Source organism: Petromyzon marinus, chromosome 19 (assembly GCF_048934315.1).
Source record: "Petromyzon marinus isolate PM22_M1 ecotype Great Lakes invasive population chromosome 19, UKy_Petmar_22M1.pri1.0, whole genome shotgun sequence".
Lineage (NCBI taxonomy): Eukaryota > Metazoa > Chordata > Hyperoartia > Petromyzontiformes > Petromyzontidae > Petromyzon > Petromyzon marinus.
This window is the reverse complement of record NC_133685.1, coordinates 8,526,886-8,545,783: the sequence shown is the minus strand read 5'-3', so window position 1 is coordinate 8,545,783 and position 18,898 is coordinate 8,526,886. Positions and strand designations below refer to the sequence as shown.

Below are 18,898 nucleotides of genomic sequence, written 5' to 3'. Positions count from 1 at the left end.
TTGACAGATGTGGAGGAGAGGACGGGAGCTCGGGATCATTGACAACCCTCGAGGGATGTCGGCGTCGTTCGGTTCGTGCACTCTCAAGATGGGGAGGTGGCCGCCTCAACAACCAAAGAAGTCTCCGCCGAATTGGTCCGTCGTAAGCAAGGGCGCCGCTAAGGGGATGGACGGCCACGTAACACGAACGAACGTGTCCCCGAAGCGAGCGTGTCCCCGAAGCGAGCGTGCGTGCGTGCGTGCGTGCACGGCGTGGCGATGTTGACTTTCGCTCTCGCACACTGCGCGTTCCCCCAACTCCCACGTCGGCGGTGCCCGTCGTGTCCGGTTCCGCGTCGGCCCCGCATCTTCCCTCGCGGCGGCGGCAAGCGGCTCCATGGCTGGGGCCCACGCAACAAAGACTTCACACGTTTTAGGAAGCCACTGGGGAGGTGTGCTGGACTTTGTAAATAATCGTCGTCATCATGCACATCGACAAACTCATTTCTCACCAACTGCCCTCTGTGTGTGTCGAGTTGCCGCGCGCGCTCACCTCCGGTTGGGGCGGTTTGGCTACGCACGGTGCGAAAGAAGTTCAGCGTACACCGCACGTGAGCACACCACACCGCACTCGCGACTCAGAGGTCGCCAGTCCGAACTCTCGGCGCGGCAGTCGAAGCAACGTCGCGAGTTTCTTAAAATGCCCCAACCCGCCACGCAGCGGTGTGAATGGGGGCACCACAAGTGGAAGAGTAGGCCAAAACACCCCCTGTACAGTTTCTCAAGAAGTCCCTCGAAAGTGGAGGCTCTTCCGCCACTTCCCAGCATGCAGACACAAATATAAAGACCCCCCGTATAGCCTTTGCCAGGCTGTTGGGGCAAGTGCTGTTAGCGAGTACCAATTAAGGGGGGTGGGTGTCCAGCAGCATGGCTGACCGCCTTTGTCTCCCCAGTGCTGATGTTTACACACCGCACCAGGCACCCATTAACGGCTGAGTCGACCTAGGCGATGCCCAGGACCGGTTCAGACAATCGTCACTGGCGTTGGTGGTCGAATCTAGAAATTGAACTCGGGTCGCCGGGCTCGTAGTACGCTGACCCCTGCACTACACACACACACACCGAGAGACACGTGCCAAACACTGCACGTGCTATTATGAAAGCAAATAAAGGTGCAAACATTCGTCAGCTGTCACGCACGCACACACACACAGGTACATGCTGTACATGTGAGTAAAGTCGAACACTAAATGCACCCTCGACAAAAATAGTACACCATTGACACAACACACACAGGGAAATATAAACACTTGGCATCCTCGATAGATCGTGTGTCTTGCCTTCAAGACACGAGGAACTGCCAACCTGAAATGTGGGCAATCGCATGAGGATGATGATGATGTAAATGTTGTGGGTTTGCTCTCTAACACATAATCTGAAGTAGCTTAAGTCGTCACAGATTGGCACGTTCTGTTCACGTGACAGGCCTTACCAAGTGGCCGTGTCGTGTTGAGGTGGGTTTATCACACATGTAACATGGGCGCCGTGGTGGCGAGATGTTAACTACCTCACCTGATATACAGGAGGTCGTGGGTTCGATCCTGACCCTTGACGCCTGCTGCTGTATATTTGAGGTGTGTGTGTGTTCTCCCTGCGGTCGCGTGGATTTTTCTCTGGGTCCTCCGGTTTTTTGCCTCCACATTTAGAATCAACGTCACACGTTCAGAGTATTTGGCTGCTATAAATGTCCACACGGTGATAAGCCACTTCGTTGAGCTATCATTTGTGGCCAGGTCGCTTCTGGGTCTTGGTAAAAAAAAAAAGTTTAGTTTTATAGTGTATGATTAACTTTATATCACTGATAGCGCAACATGCCAAAACACAATGCAAAAAAAAAACATTCCCGATTTTTCCTTTTATTTATACACAAGGTGAATTGCTGTTTATAAGTGCCTATTAAGGCCGGAGCAGCATATGACGTGGTGGTGTGGTCAGAACCACGCCTGCTTTGGCCTATCTCTCCCGGATGGCGATGTTTGCATACCGCACCAGGTAGTAATTTAAGGTTGAGTTGACCTAAAGTGGCAAGGCCAGGACAGGTGCATGTATCACCTTCAATTGTTGTTGGGTGTCAAGCGTGGTATAGGCACCCGTACCAAAATAGCACAAGATAGCAGAGCTGTCACATCCATGGACAATAGGGCTGGGGTCATGTCAGAGACAGTGGCGGTTCGTGGCATTGTCACTATGTGGTGCTGTTGTGAGTGACCTCTGAAACCACGGTGGTGCTCTCATTAAGAAAAACCCTCGTCGTGTTATTGGCCTCCCCGTGAACGTCTTGTCTACCAACGGTAGGCGTTTAGAAAGAATACGACGCAAAACAACAAAGCACTCAAATGTTGTCCCCATGACCCGCAAGTCCACACTATACACAAGCCCTTTGACACTGCCAAAAGCCTCAAGGACAATTAAAGATCAGCTGACAACGACTCAACCAATTAGCCAAGGCAATCAACACACCGCGTACTGTACACTAAGAGCCACACACCGTCGTGCATCCACCTACGTGTAGGTTCGTGACCTGCGATATTTTTGCACGGTGCAACCAAGCGTCGTGACAATCGTCTTGTCACAGCCATGGGCGCCGTTTTCACCGCCCCGAATGGTTCTCAAACGGCGCGGCTAAAACGCGAAGCACATTGCAAAAATTTGAAAGGGGGAAATCTCTCACTGGGACCCCCCCGAGGCACAAATCATTAGGCAATCGACGTTGAAAGAATCACCTCTTTTTTCTTTAACCGCAACAAAACAATTTAGATAATTTTTATTATTATTAGAAAAATAATTTCTCATCTCCAGCTGTCTTGATGGGGCGGCACCCCAACGCCCCTAGTGGACTAACCGCGCCTTGCTCCGAGAGGAGGCGAGGACGAATCGAGTGGAGGGGTCAGGGAGAGGTCGGAGCAGAGAGGAGGGGGCCGGCGGGACGAGATGTGGGCCCAAGACTGGGAGATCCACGTGTGTGAGAAAGATAGCCCCTTGTCCGTAATGTTGAGCCTCTGTGCTCCTTCTTACATTGTGCGTCGCTCGCCGAGAGCCGGGCCCAGCATGGGACCGTCACGGAGAGGCGCGCATACTCCACACAGAGAGATATGCACACAGCACACGCCAGTGCTCAAAGTCTTAACTATGGAAACACACACTAGGAGCAATACAAATGTTTGCATGACGCTGTACACACAGACGCGCACGTGCATTTGTGTACGTTACACGAGGGATCCTCGTCTTGTACGTGTCTGTGTGTACCACTGGGGAGACAAAGGCGGCCGGGCGTGGTGCTGGCCACCCACCCCCTCGTGTGCCGTGCCGGCCTTTATAGGCGCTCGCTAACAGCACCTGCCCCAACAGTCTGTTAAAGGCTACACGGGGAATCTTCTGTGTGTGGCGCGGTGGTTAGCGCGCAGCGCCGACGAACACGGGAGCCAGAGTTCGATTCCCGCTCACAACCAACATCAGCGATAATTATCTGCACCGGTCCAGTGGCCTCCACGAGGTCGACTCAGCCTTAAATGATTACCTGGTGCGGTCTATAAACATCAGTGGGGAGACAAAGGCGGCCGGGGGGGGGTGGTGGTGCTGGACATCCACCCACTCATTGTGTTCGCTAACAGCACTTGACCCAACAACCTGTATAGGCTATACGGGGAACATTTGTCTTTTGCGTGTCTCTACACGCAGACACGTCGATGCCAGAAACTCCTGCACACAGATGCTGGTGTAGAGTGTGAGCCTGTACCGACTGACAGATTCCTGTGTAGCCCTGCGTAGACTGCTGGGCCACGTGCTGTTGGCGAGCGCATAAGGAGGGGGGGGGGTGTGCAGGTGGCCAACACCATACCTGGCCGCCTTTGTCTTCCCCCAGTGCTGCTGTTTACACAGCGCACCAGGTACTCATTTAAAGCTGGGTCGACCGGTTCAAATATTCCCAGCTCTTTACTGGTCGTAAGCAGGAATTGAACTCGGACCGCTGGGTTCGTCATGCACTGCCCCTGACCACTGCACCACCGCTCCCCACATACCAACAACCGTGTACACACGCAGAGTACAACCCTAAACACACGTATCAGTTACCACGAGCACAGATACATACACGTACATACCAACATGTCTACAGACAAAACACACGACAGGTGCATTTCATTCACACAGATTGTCAGGTTCAGTACAACCTAAAACTTTTTTTTATTAACTCATTTATTTTAAATGCCGTACATCAGATGGAGATATTTAAGTCCATCTCAATGATGAAAAAAACACAGCGGTGTGGAGGAGGGCATTTTTCACTCAACTTATTATTGTATTTGTACTTTGAATTAGGGCCATTGCCCAACACGTGGTCTATTATATATTTTTTCATGTTGATAAGGCCACTGCTACTCTGGAATGTGTTGAGTTTTTGCTGTTGGCATTTGTGCACCACTCGTCCATGTGTGCCAGAGCGATTCCTTAGTACCACCTTAAGGTCGCAAAACTTGAGTCATTTCAACTTATTCACACGGATAAATAACAGTGATTTACTTGATGATCCCACTAATGTCAAAGGGTGTTCACATAATTCACTGGCATTGTCCACACAAAGGTTTGGAAACACTAAGAAGCGATACTCTTTGGTTCTATTCGGTAAAGTCACGTAGGTAAAAAATAAAACAACAAAAATCACGACGTTTCGGCCACAACACAAGTGGCCTTCATCAGGTGAAGGGACCGTACTGTCCAACGCTGTCCTCTGGACAGTCCGGTCCCTTCACCTGATGAAGGCCACTTGTGTTGTGGCCGAAACGTCGTGATTTTTGTTGTTTTATTTTTTACCTACGTGACTTTACCGAATAGAACCAAAGAGTATGGATCCTTGCAGTCACGAAAGCTTCAAATCTAGAACTAAGAAGCGATGCCATCGCAGGTGAAATATCTGCGCAGGGGCTCATAGACTGACCGCCAAAGCAGTATCGTCGCCAGATTTTTGTGTTTCTCGATTCGTGGCGTAAGTTTCATGAGCGATACCCCCAGCTCACAAACAAAAAATAGAGATCCCCCATATCGCCTACTGTTGGGGCAAGTGCTGCTAACGAGCACCTGTGAAGGTCAACACGGCCCGGCATCACGGCAGGACCACGCCCGGCCGCCTTTGTCTCCCCAGTGCTGACGTTTGGCACACACCGCGCCGAGTACTAATTTAAAGGCTGATTCGACCTACGGGAGGCCCAAGACCGAATCGAATATTCATCGCTGATTTTAACCCTGAGCGGGAGTCGAACTCGATCCCTGGCGCATGCGCTAACCACTGCGCCACCGCTCCCCTCCCCCCCAGGGCACACACGCACACGCATGGACACACACGAGCTTACGAACCCCACAGTCGAGGCACACCAACCCCACCTCATCTGAACCAAAACAAGCCACATTCCTCAACAATCACGTAAGGCCAACCAGAGTTCGGAGCAGTGCTCAGAACACACGAACGGTATGGCCAACTGCAGGGTGGTTCATATTTCTTGTGACCCCCCCCATTTATTTCAAAACACAAATTAATATTCTAGATTTGAAGTTTTCGTGACTGCAGGGATCCATACTCTTTGGTTCTTTCGGTAAAGTCACGTGGGTGAAAAAAATCACGATGTTTCGGGCGCTTGTGTTTGCGCCCGAAACGTCGTGATTTTTATTTTATTTTAATTTTCACCTACGTGACTTTACCGAAAGAACCAAAGAGTATCAATTAATATGTAACGGGAAAATGTGAGGGGTCAATTAATTGGGGGGTCACAAGACATCTTGGCCACCCTATACAGAACTCCGTTCTTTGTCCCAACACAATAACAAAGCAATACTTTAGAACATCAGCCTACTGACTTTCCGGAGCACTATTACCCAGCCGCATTTGTTTAAGCAAACAAACTTTGGACCGGTTTCGACCTTCTGGGTCTCATCAGCCGAGTCAAAATACAGTAAGGGAAGATCCCCTGCTGATTTTGTACGTTTGCCCACTAACAAAGAAATTATCAGTCTATAATTTTAATGGTAGGTTTATTTGAACAGTGAGAGACAGAATAACAACAACAAAATCCAGAAAAACGCATGTAAAAAAATGTTATAAATTGATTTGCATTTTAATGAGGGAAATAAGTATATGACCCCCTCTCAATCAGAAAGATTTCTGGCTCCCAGGTGTCCATTATACAGGTAACGAGCTGAGAATAGGAGCACACTCTTAAAGGGAGTGCTCCTAATCTCAGCTTGTTACCTGTATAAAAGACACCTGTCCACAGAAGCAATCAATCAATCAGATTCCAAACTCTCCACCATGGCCAAGACCAAAGAGCTCTCAAAGGATGTCAGGGACAAGATTGTAAACCTACACAAGGCTGGAATGGGCTACAAGACCATTGCCAAGCAGCTTGGTGAGAAGGTGACAACAGTTGGTGCGATTATTCGCTAATGGAAGAAACACGAAATAACTGTCAATCTCCCTCGGCCTGGGGCTCCATGCAAGATTTCACCTCGTGGAGTTGCAATGATCATGAGAACGGTGAGGAATCAGCCCAGAACTACACGGGAGGATCTTGTCAATGATCTCAAGGCAGCTGGAACCATAGTCACCAAGAAAACAATTGGTAACACACTACGCTGTGAAGGACTGAAATCCTGCAGCGCCCACAAGGTCCCCCTGCTCAAGAAATCACATATACATGCCCGTCTGAAGTTTGCCAATGAACATCTGAATGATTCAGAGGACAACTGGGTGAAAGTGTTGTGGTCAGATGAGACCAAAATGGAGCTCTTTGGCATCAACTCAACTCGCCGTGTTTGGAGGAGGAGGAATGCTGCCTATGACCCCAAGAACACCATCCCCACAGTCAAACATGGAGGTGGAAACATTATGCTTTGGGGGTGTTTTTCTGCTAAGGGGACAGGACAACTTCACCGCATCAAAGGGACGATGGACGGGGCCATATACCGTCAAATCTTGAGTGAGAACCTCCTTCCCTCGGCCATAGCATTGAAAATGGGTCGTGGATGGGTATTCCAGCATGACAATGACCCAAAACACACGGCCAAGGCAACAAAGGAGTGGCTCAAGAAGAAGCACATTAAGGTCCTGGAGTGGCCTAGCCAGTCTCCAGACCTTAATCCCATAGATAATCTGTGGAGGGAGCTGAAGGTTCGAGTTGCCAAACGTCAGCCTCGAAACCTGAATGACTTGGAGAAGATCTGCAAAGAGGAGTGGGACAAAATTCCTCCTGAGATGTGTGCAAACCTGGTGGCCAACTATAAGAAACGTCTGACCTCTGTGATTGCTAACAAGGGTTTTGCCACCAAGTACTAAGTCATGTTTTGCAGAAGGGTCAAATACTTATTTCCCTCATTAAAATGCAAATCAATTAATAACTTTTTTGACATGCGTTTTTCTGGATTTTTTTGTTGTAATTCTGTCTCTCACTGTTCCACGAAACCGACCATTAAAAGTATAGACTGATCATTTCTTTGTCAGTGGGCAAACGTACAAAATCAGCAGGGGATCAAATACGTTTTTTCCCTCACTGTACATACACACACACACTCGTCGCCGCCGCCACACACGTACCGCGCTCCAACCTTCACGCGAACAACGCAAACACGTGGCTTCAATACGACCTCAGGCGCTGGAACTGTCCAAATAAATAGCGCGGTGTTATTTATTTATTTGCCGACTCCCTCGCGCAACCAGCCAGCCCTGGCACAGGCAGGTTTCAGTAATGGGCACCACCACCACCACCTCCACGACTACCACTAAAATCCACGGCCACCACCGCCACCATCCACCCACTGCCGCAACCACCAACCACTACCGTCACCACCATCCATCACCATCCATCATCGCCACGACCACTAAATCCACCCACCACCATCCAAGCAGTGTCGGATGACCCTTGTGGCAAAAGTAGCAGCTACATATTAGGGCTGAACGATTTGGGGAAAATATCTAATTGCGATTTTACTGACATTGCGATTGCGATTTGATTTGCGATTACGTTTTTTTAAGTCAAGCTTCAGCTCAATATTCTCTGTGTAATAGATTTAAAAACATGTGATGGAGCATTACCACGTGATTCCATCAAAATATGAACTGCTCTATATATTCTGATGCAAGGATGAGAACTTAAAAGATATTAATTGCTTCCAACATGTATTTATTAAAATGTTTTAATTGAAATAGAACAATCAAACATAGAACAATTATTAAGTTAAATAAATAAAGTTATAATAATAAAAAAATCAATTCCAATAAGTAAGTAATAGGACTTTTCAAATCGCAAAAAAATCGCAGCCTTTGCGATTTGCTAATCGCATTGTTTCAAACTGCGATTTCGATTTGAAATCGATTAATCGTTCAGCCCTACTACATATGCTACGGGCCCCGCACTTTCAAGGGCCCCGCGCTAAATTATTTCAAGCTATCAACTCCGGTTCAGTGATTCTGCACTTGCTCTATTACTATAGTACTATACTGCCTTCAACTTTTATGAACGACTGAGTGTTTAAGGGTAGCGATTTGTAGTATTATCATCCGGCTGTATAGCAAATGAAAAAACGCAATTACTTAACTACGCAAGTTAAACATTTATGTGCTTAAATATTTACGTGTTTATTTATTTATTTAGGGCCCCTTCATACCATATTCTACAGGCCTCGCACTAGCTTCATCCGGCACACTGCATCCAAGGTTGGCTCAACTTTGGCATGTTGACGGGGACTACCATCCCCTGTGTATGGAATTTATCTATGGCAGTGTTGTTCACTGCAAGGCCCGCGAGCCACTGGCGGTCCCCCCCCCCCCACCGACAATACACAACACGTGACAACATCCCACTCAGCAGCAGCATCATCATCATCATGCTGCTGTCAAACCCCCCCCAGTGGTTTCAAATGGTGTGGCGGCCCTCACACTGATGATGTCTTATCGGCGAAAGTGACCCCCCCCCCCAACCTCTGAAAATGAGCGAAGAACCCACTGATGTACGTTACAAAAACACAAAAACTTAGCACGGTCCGTAGCCAACCGTGCTCAGCGCAGGTACAGATCCATTCAGGAACAGGGTTGGGGCCGGGGAGATGAATGCGGGTGCCCGCACGAAGGGCGGTGGCGAGGGAGCCCTCTCAATTCGCGGTGGCCACAGTCTCTGCGTTTGTCGTGTCAATGTCCTCCACCCATTATTAATCCTAATACGGCAACAGTGATGTGCTGTCAACTTCTAATGCGCCACCGACACACACAGAGAGAGAGAGAGAGAGCGAACGGCTCAGAGGCGCGAGGTGGAGGAACCACGGTGGAGCTAGGAAGGCAGCCACGTGGGTTAGCCGCCGCTACCGACAATTGCCGAAGCGCTCTGCGGGCCTCGACGTATTAAGGTGTTTACCGTCGATTAGTGAGTGTTCGATTAGTGAGTGTTCGATTAGTGAGTGTTCCATTAGTGAGTGTTCGCACGTGGGAGGAAACGGAGCGTCCGGAGACACTCCACCACGCACAAGCAAATAGGGGGGGGGGGCAAATAGGGGGGGGGGGGCAAACATTCTAATGAAGCAGCCGATGTGCAAACCAAAGCACAATGATGAAGACGCGCGATGCATCGGCGTCACACCAGTCGCACGATTCGCGTGTCAGGTCTGACGCTCTTCTCCGGCTCCTCCCATTTTTCACAACAACAACAACAGCGCTGTTGTGCCACCCTCCACGTGTGTCCAAATAGTGTCACCAGCATCCCAGCGTGCAGTGAAGCAAGTCAGTTAGTGCCAAGCCCGACACCACCGTGCGCTCGCCCGCGAGAAGTCTGCATTGAATCACGAGGGTTCATTGATTGACAAACTACGCTCCCGAAGTAACAAAAAAAAGCCACTTCGTCGATGCACTCATTTCCCCGCATCTGTCGAATGCCCGAGGTGTACGACCGACCCCGGTGGACCCTGCAGCTCAGGGCCACACAGGTCTCAGCACAGCTCTCGTGTTGTAGCAGCAGCAGCAGCAACAACAGTAGCAGCAGGAGCAGTTGAAATAGAAGCAGAATGAGCAGTAGCAGCAGCAGGAGTAGCAGTAGCAGCAAGAGCAGCAGCAGGAGAAGTAGCAGCAGCAGGAGTAGCAGCAGCAGGAGTAGCAGCAGCAGGAGTAGCAGGAGCAGTTGAAATAGAAGCAGAATGAGCAGTAGCAGGAGTAGCAGTAGCAGCAAGAGCAGCAGCAGGATAAGTAGCAGTAGCAGCAGCAGGAGTAGCAGCAGCAACGAGAGTAGCTGCAGCAGGAATATCAGTAGCAGGAGTAGCAACAGGAGTAGAAGCAGTAGTAGCAGCAGGAGTAGCAGCAGGAGTAGCAGCAGGAGTAGCATAATCAGCAACAGTAGCAACAGGAGTAGCAGCAGGAGCAGCAGTAGTAGCAGCAGGAGTAGCAACAGGAGTAGCAACAGGAACAGCAACAGGAGCAGCAGCAGTAGCAGCAGGAGTAGCAACAGGAGTAGCAGCAGGAGTATAAGCAGTAGTAGCAACAGGAGTAGCAGCAGGAGTAGCAGAATCAGCAGCAGCAGCAGTAGCAACAGGAGTAGCAACAGGAGTCAGGTAGACTCTCCTACACGAGGCAGTTACGCGCAGTGTCCACATCAGCACTGAATGGCGCTCATACCCGCCGGCAGTCCTGCACCAGTGGGCGTAAACTCCACATTCCCATGCCAGGCACCGGGACATTCATCACAAACACAAATCTGTTCTATGGACCTTTCCGCCGAGTGGTGCATCCCCTCACTGTCTGGTGCTAATTGTACAGACCCCAGTGGGAATGACGATGCTGACAGTGATGCGATTGAGTCAACCCTCGTGTGGATTTGAACTCAAGCCACCAGCAAGCGAGCTCTGCGGGAGTGGAGTGTGTGGCGGTGCAATAGCTCACGGTCACGCATCCCCACCGAGATCAGCCAGAGGGCGAGTGGAATGCCAACCAGAACACGTAATGATTTGCAAACTCATTGCTAGACTGAAAACTCATTCTGGATTGAAAACTCATTCTGGATTGAAAACTCATTCTGGATGTGAAACTCATTCTAGACTGAAAACTCGTTCTGGATTGAAAACTCATTCTGGATGAAAACTCACTGCTTGATTGACACACTAATTCTGGATTGAAAACGCATTCTGGATTGAAAACTCATTCTCTGGATTGAAAACTCATTCTGGATTTAAAACGCATTCTGGATTGAAAACTCTTTGCTGGATTAAAACTCATTCTGGATTGAAAACTGATTCTAGACTGAAAACTCATTCTGGATTGAAAACTCATTCTCTGGATTGAAAACTCATTCTCTGGATTGAAAACTCATTCTCTGGATGTAAAACTCATTCTGGATGTAAAACTCATTCTGGATTGAAAACTCATTCTCTGGATTGAAAACTCATTCTCTGGATGGAAAACTTATTGCTGGATGTAAAACTCATTCTGGATTTCTATATTAACAGATTTTTCGTGGTTAGGTTGTTGTCCTTCCCTCCCGCACCTCTGGTTGGCTACGTACGGCGCCCAAGAAGTCCAACGCGCATACAAAGACAAAAAAAAACATTCCCCACACTGAACGCAAAGGGCCGATGGGACGTAGCCGCTGCTCACCTTGCCGACTGCCTGCCTGCCTGCTCGCGCTGCAGGTCGCTGTGTGTGCTGAAGCAGAGGGTCAGTGCGAGCCGAGATCCACACTGGTCGTTGCTGCTGCTGCTGCTGCCGCCGCACCTGACTGAGAGTGTGTGCTGTGGGGGTTACACCTCGACCCCTTCCTTCTGTCCGAGACCACGCACAGCAGTAACTCACGAGCTCCGCCCACTCACCTCCACTCACTACCACCCTGCTCCACCCTCCCTCCCTCCCTCTTCCTCTCAGCCCTCCCCCTCCTTCCCTCCTTGCTCCATCGCTCCCCTCTCTCTCATGATCTCTCCCACCCATTTACATCCCTCGCCATCTGACTCCTTCGCTGTCTATCTCCCTCCTTCACTCTGCATCTCCTCTCCTTCCTCTCTCGCCTTCTCAATCCCCGCTCAAATCAGCCTCTCTCCTCCCTCTCCATCTCCCTTCCTCCTCTTTTTTACGATCAGAGGAAACAAGAAGATGCTCGGTGAAGTCGGCACTTGGCTTTGTTCATTTCGGTTTTTTTCAATGCCTTCTCTTTCTCATTCCCTTCTTCTCCATCTCCTTCCTCTCTCTCCATCTCCCTCCTGCTCACTCCATCTCCCTCCTGCTCTCTCCCCCTCTCTCTCCATGTCCCTATCTCTCTCCATCTCCCTTAGTCTCTCTCATTTCCTCCCTCTCCATGTGCTCTCCTTCCTCTCTCTCTCTCTCTCCATCTCCCCCTCTCTCCATCTCTCTCCTGCCCTCTTCCTCTCTCCCTTTCCTCGCTCTCTCTCTCTCTCGACCTCAGACTCCCTGCCACAAAGCGTTCATGAAACCCACCCGACCGGTTTGGGAATCTGACAGCTTGCCACGGCTTGCTCGTGTGTTTTGTCAGGGACAGAGGGGTCTCTTTCAGGCGTTCACAGTCCGGTAGGCGAGTCAATGAATGAACGAATGACCACTTAGCAAGTCTTACATTGAAAGCGTTATTACTGGACCGAGTTAAGAGTCCTTAACATTGGTGTAGCTGTCGAGTGTGCAGGCGGTGCAACTGCACTGAGGCCTTACGGGACAGAGAAGGGTGGGGGGAAGACAGGCGCCAGGCTACGAAGAAGGAGAGGGACTTGGAGAGAAGTTGGCGGCGGATGGGGCCCGTTTAATTCCTTGCGTCAGAGAGCCCATGACAGGCACGCTAACACGCCACCGGTAAGGTGGATGACTGTGGTCGTACAGGGGGGAGGGGGGGCATTCATTACCCTACTCGTTCCGCACCTCCGAATGAGCACGAGTGGCTACGTACGGCGCGAGCGAAAGTTCAACGCACTGCGTACGTACGGTCGGTATCTCGATGCACGCTATTTCAGTTTGGTGGCTCAGATGAACCGTTGTGACCACATAAGGGTTCATGATGTCAGAGCCTAAATGCCACAACTCGGCTCAAATGTAAATCCGCGTGGCCACGAAGCGATTAAATCGGCTGAGTTGACGGGCTCGCAGCCAAGTCACCGATGAGCACGTGGAAAGAGCTTCATCCAAAGTTAGACGTTTGGAAACGTTCATTTTTTTTGTTTCTGTTGGAGAACGCAAAATTAGGTGGTCGGAGATGCCACAACGAGAAGCTTGAAATCTGCGAAGAGGAAGCTCATGATTGGCAAATCGCAGACTGTAGACAGAGAGAGAGAGCAAGACGAAATCCTAACCATTGACGGAGACGGAATCGTAAAACAGGTGGAGCAACTTTAGCAAATTGCTTCACAACGTAAAATGTTTCCGCCTTCAGACGTCGCACTCGAAGAAGGAACTGCCACCCTTCACAGCGTGAAAACTCGGAAATGCTTTCACGTGGAATTAACTGTTAAACAATATCATCAGAGATCCTGGACCGGCTGTTGGATTTGAAACTTAGCCGGCCCTATGTACGACATTTTTGCACAGAAACGAAAATACCTCGATCGTGGTTACGGTGCCTTATTATTTCGTTCAATAAAATTGAGAGAGACAAAACAACCATTTGAATGGTTACAGAACCCGTCAATCTCCCATCCCACGTACACAAAAGACGTTGCTCAAATATTAAAGGGCATCGCATATTTTTAAGAGTATTCAACTTTTTGTTTGTTTCAGCAGGTGAGGCCCCCCCGAGCTATATAGCTTCTTTTTTTTTCAGAATCGACCTGGCTATCACAAATGATTGCGCGACGAAGTGGCTCATCATCCCGTGGCAAACACTCTAAACGCGTGACGTTCATTCTAAATGTGGCGGGGGGTAAAAAAACCGGAGGACCCCGAGTAAAAATCCACGCGACAACGGGAAAATAGAGACACGCAAACTCCAAATATACAGCGGGCGTCAGGGTCGGGATCGAATCCACGACCTCCTGTACACCAGGCGAGGTAGTTAACATCTCCAAGCCACCGCGGCTGATTCTGATTGCAGTCCGCAGACAATTTTGGATGGATGAATGAATGCCTGCGTAAGAGTACTACATCCTCAAGACGCTGCGTGACAGAGCGGGGCATGTGTGCGTCTTGAGGGGAGAAAGAAGGGGTGCGTATTGAAGTCACTCCAGGAGTATCTCTGTGATGTCATCTTCAAAACCGATTTTTTTTGTTGGCTTGTTGCGATGAAGGAGTTCCAAATTCATCTCTCTCTGTTTAAGGGACGTAACTGAAATTATAATTGTGATTTCAAAAAAACGTATTGTTATTATCATTATTGTTTTTTTTTAAGACGGAAAAATTGAACAGTTTATGGAAAATATAATCACATTTTTGGATGTTTTCTCCACGTCGGCGTCCCTTTGAAACCTCACGATGCCCAGGGCCTCGGACTCTCGCGACAGCTGAAGTCAATACTTTGGCAATTCCTATCGCATGTTTTTTTGTTGTTCGTTTAAGGTAAAAGATAAAAGTCCGGTGATGCTGTCAGCAGAGTCTCCACTGCCGGCAGGAGAGCGGCCACAAGAGGGTTCTCTAGAAAACCCCTGTCCAGAGAATTTGGTCTACTCTTCCACCCTGGCCTGATGTCTTGGTCGAGGTGGGAGTACCCACACTTTGGCACACCACACGCGACCCCTTAACAATTGACCGAGGCATTCAGGAGAGCCACACCGAGTCGTAGTAGTCATGCAGTGAGGGTCCTACTGCGACATTAGGTTTGTATTTTAAGTTGTTTTCAGCCAGTGAATGATGAGGGCCCGGTGAGGGTCATCACGAAAACTCCGCTCATCCCTCGCAGCGGCGGCGGCGGCGGCTCTTGGCTCAACCATCGAACAAAGACGGCGGTGGTCACCGCATCGCGCGGTGCTTTCAGATGCGCTTCTGCGGCCGTCTGGAACGCTCTTCTGTCCGATATTAGGAAGCCACTGGAGCTGTGCGCAAATCGTCTGGAGTCGTGTTTATTACACACGTGGGAGGAAACCGAAGTGCCCAGAGTGAAAAAACCCCAAGCCTTGCACGAGGGGGCAACACTCTTACACCTCCAAATAGCACGGTTGGCTACGTACGGTGCGAAAGAAGTTCAACGTACACACAGTATCCCCCGTACGGTTGGAAACGGATAGCGATTCGCCCACTCGCTTGAGCGCCGTCTCCTGGCGAGCCAGGGTACGGCGCCTCCTCGACAGGGGGAGGTTCACGGCCCATCTGTGCGGTGGTGATTCACAAACCTTCGCTGCTGCCTCCAGAGTGCTGGATTACAGTCAGCCACGTGCGGCAGCAGCAGCAGCAGCGGCGGCGGCGAAGCAGCTGCCTTGCCCAGCGCCCTTCAATGCAAGGCGGGCGGGCCACTGGCGGCACCTGGTGGCCTTGAGTGTGGCCCCTGACGTGCGCCCCCCCCGACAATACACAACACGTGACAACACTCCACTGATGATGTCAAACACCCAGTGGTTTCAAATGTGTGGCGGGCCCTCACACTGATGATGTCTTGTCGGCGAAAGTGCTCCTCCCTCCACACCCCCCCCCCCCCTCTAAAAATCAGTTTAGAACACTGCCCCAGCGTATATAGGGTGCAATGTTTAAAAAAAAACTAATATTATTTATTGTTGTTGATTAAACAAATATAATTTATTATTTAAGCGAAAATCTGGCAGGACCCGTCGTGAAACATTTTTTTTATTGGGTAAACATTCCTTGCAATAATAATAATAGTGATGCATTTATTGCGACCGGGCTACGCGTGGGCGTGTATCAGGGATGTAACGACGCACCGACCCTGCCGTTCAGACTTGACCGTGGTAGACCCAGTTCACACATCGCTGGGTAGACAGACGGAGGGGGTGGTGTGGGTGGGATTTAATAATCATGCCGCTTGTTTCAACGGCGGCCTTTGACTTTTACAAGTCTTGCGTGCTGCCGACCTTCCGTATGGCTGCCGATGCAGATGCAGAGCAACGATTTCACATTCAGGTGGTCGAGCCCAGCCGACAACCGCGGCAGGAGTAGTAGCGGGAGTGTATCATCATGGCTGTGAAGTCTCCTTGTACTACGGTCTCTGCTCTGGATGACCACAGCCGCACACTACCGGAGAGAGTTTTTTTGTTGTTTAGAGGTTACCATCAGTGTCCAGGAATCGAACCGCTGACTCTGCGAGCTGGCTCAGTGAGTGGTCAGTGAGCGCACGGCTGACCTCGAGGCTAACCCAGCAGCCTATACCGGTCAACGCTGATGATGATGATGAAAATACTAACGACGAGGATGATGGATGGATACTCACTAAATGGGACTGGCCAGCCAGTTTTTTTTGCCACATTTGTTTGTTCCGCCCCAGGGAGCAATCCTAATCTGCTGAGCGAGCCATTTCTCGGACGCATTAAAATCTCTTCCCGCGGGGCACAATAGCGCAGCAACTGGACGAGCAATGTGAAAGGCGAAAAAAATCCCCACGACTCTACTGGATAGCCTTCAACAGACTGTAGGGGCAAGGGCTGTTGGTGAGCACCGCTTATGAAGGAGGCCGGCACGGCACGCGAGGGGGTGGTGGGTGGTTAATACCGCGAACGGCCGCATTTGTCTCCCCAGTGACGATGTTTACACACCGCACCGTGTACTCATTTGAGGCTGAGTCGACCTAGGGAAGGCCGTCTCGACATGCTGTCGAGACGGCTTAATGTACGCAGCATGCACACATAGCGCCTTTTACATTAATGACGATGGTGGTGATGGTGGTGATGATGATGATGATACTGTACATGAGCCACATTTAACAATTCTAGTACTGTGACGTTTCACTGGTGATTATGACCAGCTTCATCGGGCAATCAGCCAGAATTGTTTGGCTACACCCCAGTTCGTCAATTGGCAGGTCACGTGTGGTGGGGTAAAGTGTGGGTACTCCTATCTCTTTTTTAAGACGTCGTCAGGTAGGGGTGGAAGAGTAGGCCCATAGAAAATCTGTGGAGGGAGCTGAAGGTTCGAGTTGCCAAACGTCAGCCTCGAAACCTTAATGACTTGGAGAAGATCTGCAAAGAGGAGTGGGACAAAATCCCTCCTGAGATATGTGCAAACCTGATGGCCAACTACAAGAAACGTCTGACCTCTGTGATTGCCAACAAGGGTTTTGGCACCAAGTACTTAGTCATGTTTTGCAGAGGGGTCAAATACTTATTTCCCTCATTAAAATGCAAATCAATTTATAACATTTTTGACATGCGTTTTTCTGGATTTTGTTGTTGTTATTCTGTCTCTCACTGTTCAAATAAACCTACCATAAAAATTATAGATTGATCATTTATTTGTCAGTGGGCAAACGTACAAAATCAGCAGGGGATCAAATACTTTTTTCCCCTCACTGTAATAGAGGGGTTTTTTTGGGGTTAGGTCGTGTAAATGTAAATGTGTCGTTAAATCCACCACCACCCGACACAGCCAATTCGTAAGGTTCGTCACGCAAACAGAACGTGCCAATTCGTTACTCTCCAACACACACACGGTGTGCTGAACTAGTAAATAATTGGCGCGTTATGCTTACATGACAAACCCTTACTAATTGTCTGCGTGGTGGTGGTGGTGGTGCGGGGGTTTACGACACATTTATATATTTACGCGATCTAAGAGGGGGGGTGTGAGTGGTGGAGGGCGGGGTTTAAAAAAACAAAACAACGTGGCCCAATCGTTTCAACGTCCTCGCCGGGCGATCGAGTACGAACCGGCCACCTGTGGGTCGCGAGTCCAGCGTGTGTGCGTGCGCTGCGAACCCCCGCCAGTTGCGGTAACTATTATCGATATTATTATTATTATTTGTCGCCGCAGTAATTAGGTTGCATTTGAGACTTTTACATCAGCTGCCTCCGGAGGCATGCACACGCAGCTGCCGTGTGAAGCGTTGCCAGAGGGGGGCCCCAACTCGTGGTAGCCAAAAGGCTCAGGAACATTGCAATTAAAATGCTGCCGCTGCTGTGCCGGCGCTGTATCGGCGCCCCATTCAAAGCGATTGGCAGCGGAAAAGTGACTCCCATTGGATACGAGCCACACGGCTGGGGGGGGGGGGGCTGTCTCCAATTCGTCATCATCATCAGCCATGGTCAATCCACCGCTGGATGAAGGCCAGCCCATGCTGGGTCAGTGGTTCATTTCCGACCGATACCCCGTTATTCCTACAGAGGACCCAGCTGCCAACTCACCCTATCTTCAATTGATATTCTTCATCATCATCAGCCATGACCAATCGACTGCTGGATGAATGCCAGCCCAAGCTGGGTCGCTAGCTCATTTCCCACCGATATCCAGTAATTTTCAACAGGACCCTGCTGACAATTCACTCTTGCTGTATAATTTATACTCATCACCATCAGCCATGAAGGCCTCTCCCTACGATGTCCTCATCTCTCGCGGCCTTGCGAAGCAAACATCCACCAAGCACCTGTACTTGACGGCGAGATGTTAATTCTCTCGCCTTGTATACAGGAGGTCGTGGGTTAGATCCCGACCTGACGCCTGCTGTATATTTGTAGTTTGCGTGATCTCCCCGTGGTCGCGTGGATTTTATTCGGTTTTCCCTTCCACATTTAAAATCAACGTGCGTTTTAGAGTATTTGGTTGCGATCGATTTAACAGATCTCGATAAGCCACTTTGTTGAGCTATCATTTATGGCCAGGTCGCTTCTGAAAAAAAAGAGCTACATACTCATTGGTTCTTTCGGTAAAGTCACATAGGTAGAAATAAAATAAAATAATTCACGACGTTTCGAACGCAACATAAGCACCATTCTTCAGCAGACGTAGCAGCTATTACGATTGTGTTGCGTTCGAAAC

General features: G+C 49.7%; 1 protein-coding gene across 1 annotated transcript in view; it reads right to left on the bottom strand.

Moving 5' to 3' along the window:
- LOC116943873 (uncharacterized) overlaps positions 1-11,837 on the bottom strand; it is a 146,328-nt gene extending 134,491 nt beyond the window's left edge. Inside the window, exon 1 of the mRNA XM_076068133.1 lies at positions 11,654-11,837. The gene's annotated coding sequence lies outside the window, so the exon portion shown is untranslated. The remainder of the gene's footprint in view (positions 1-11,653) is intronic.
- Between the last annotated feature and the right edge of the window lie 7,061 nt (positions 11,838-18,898).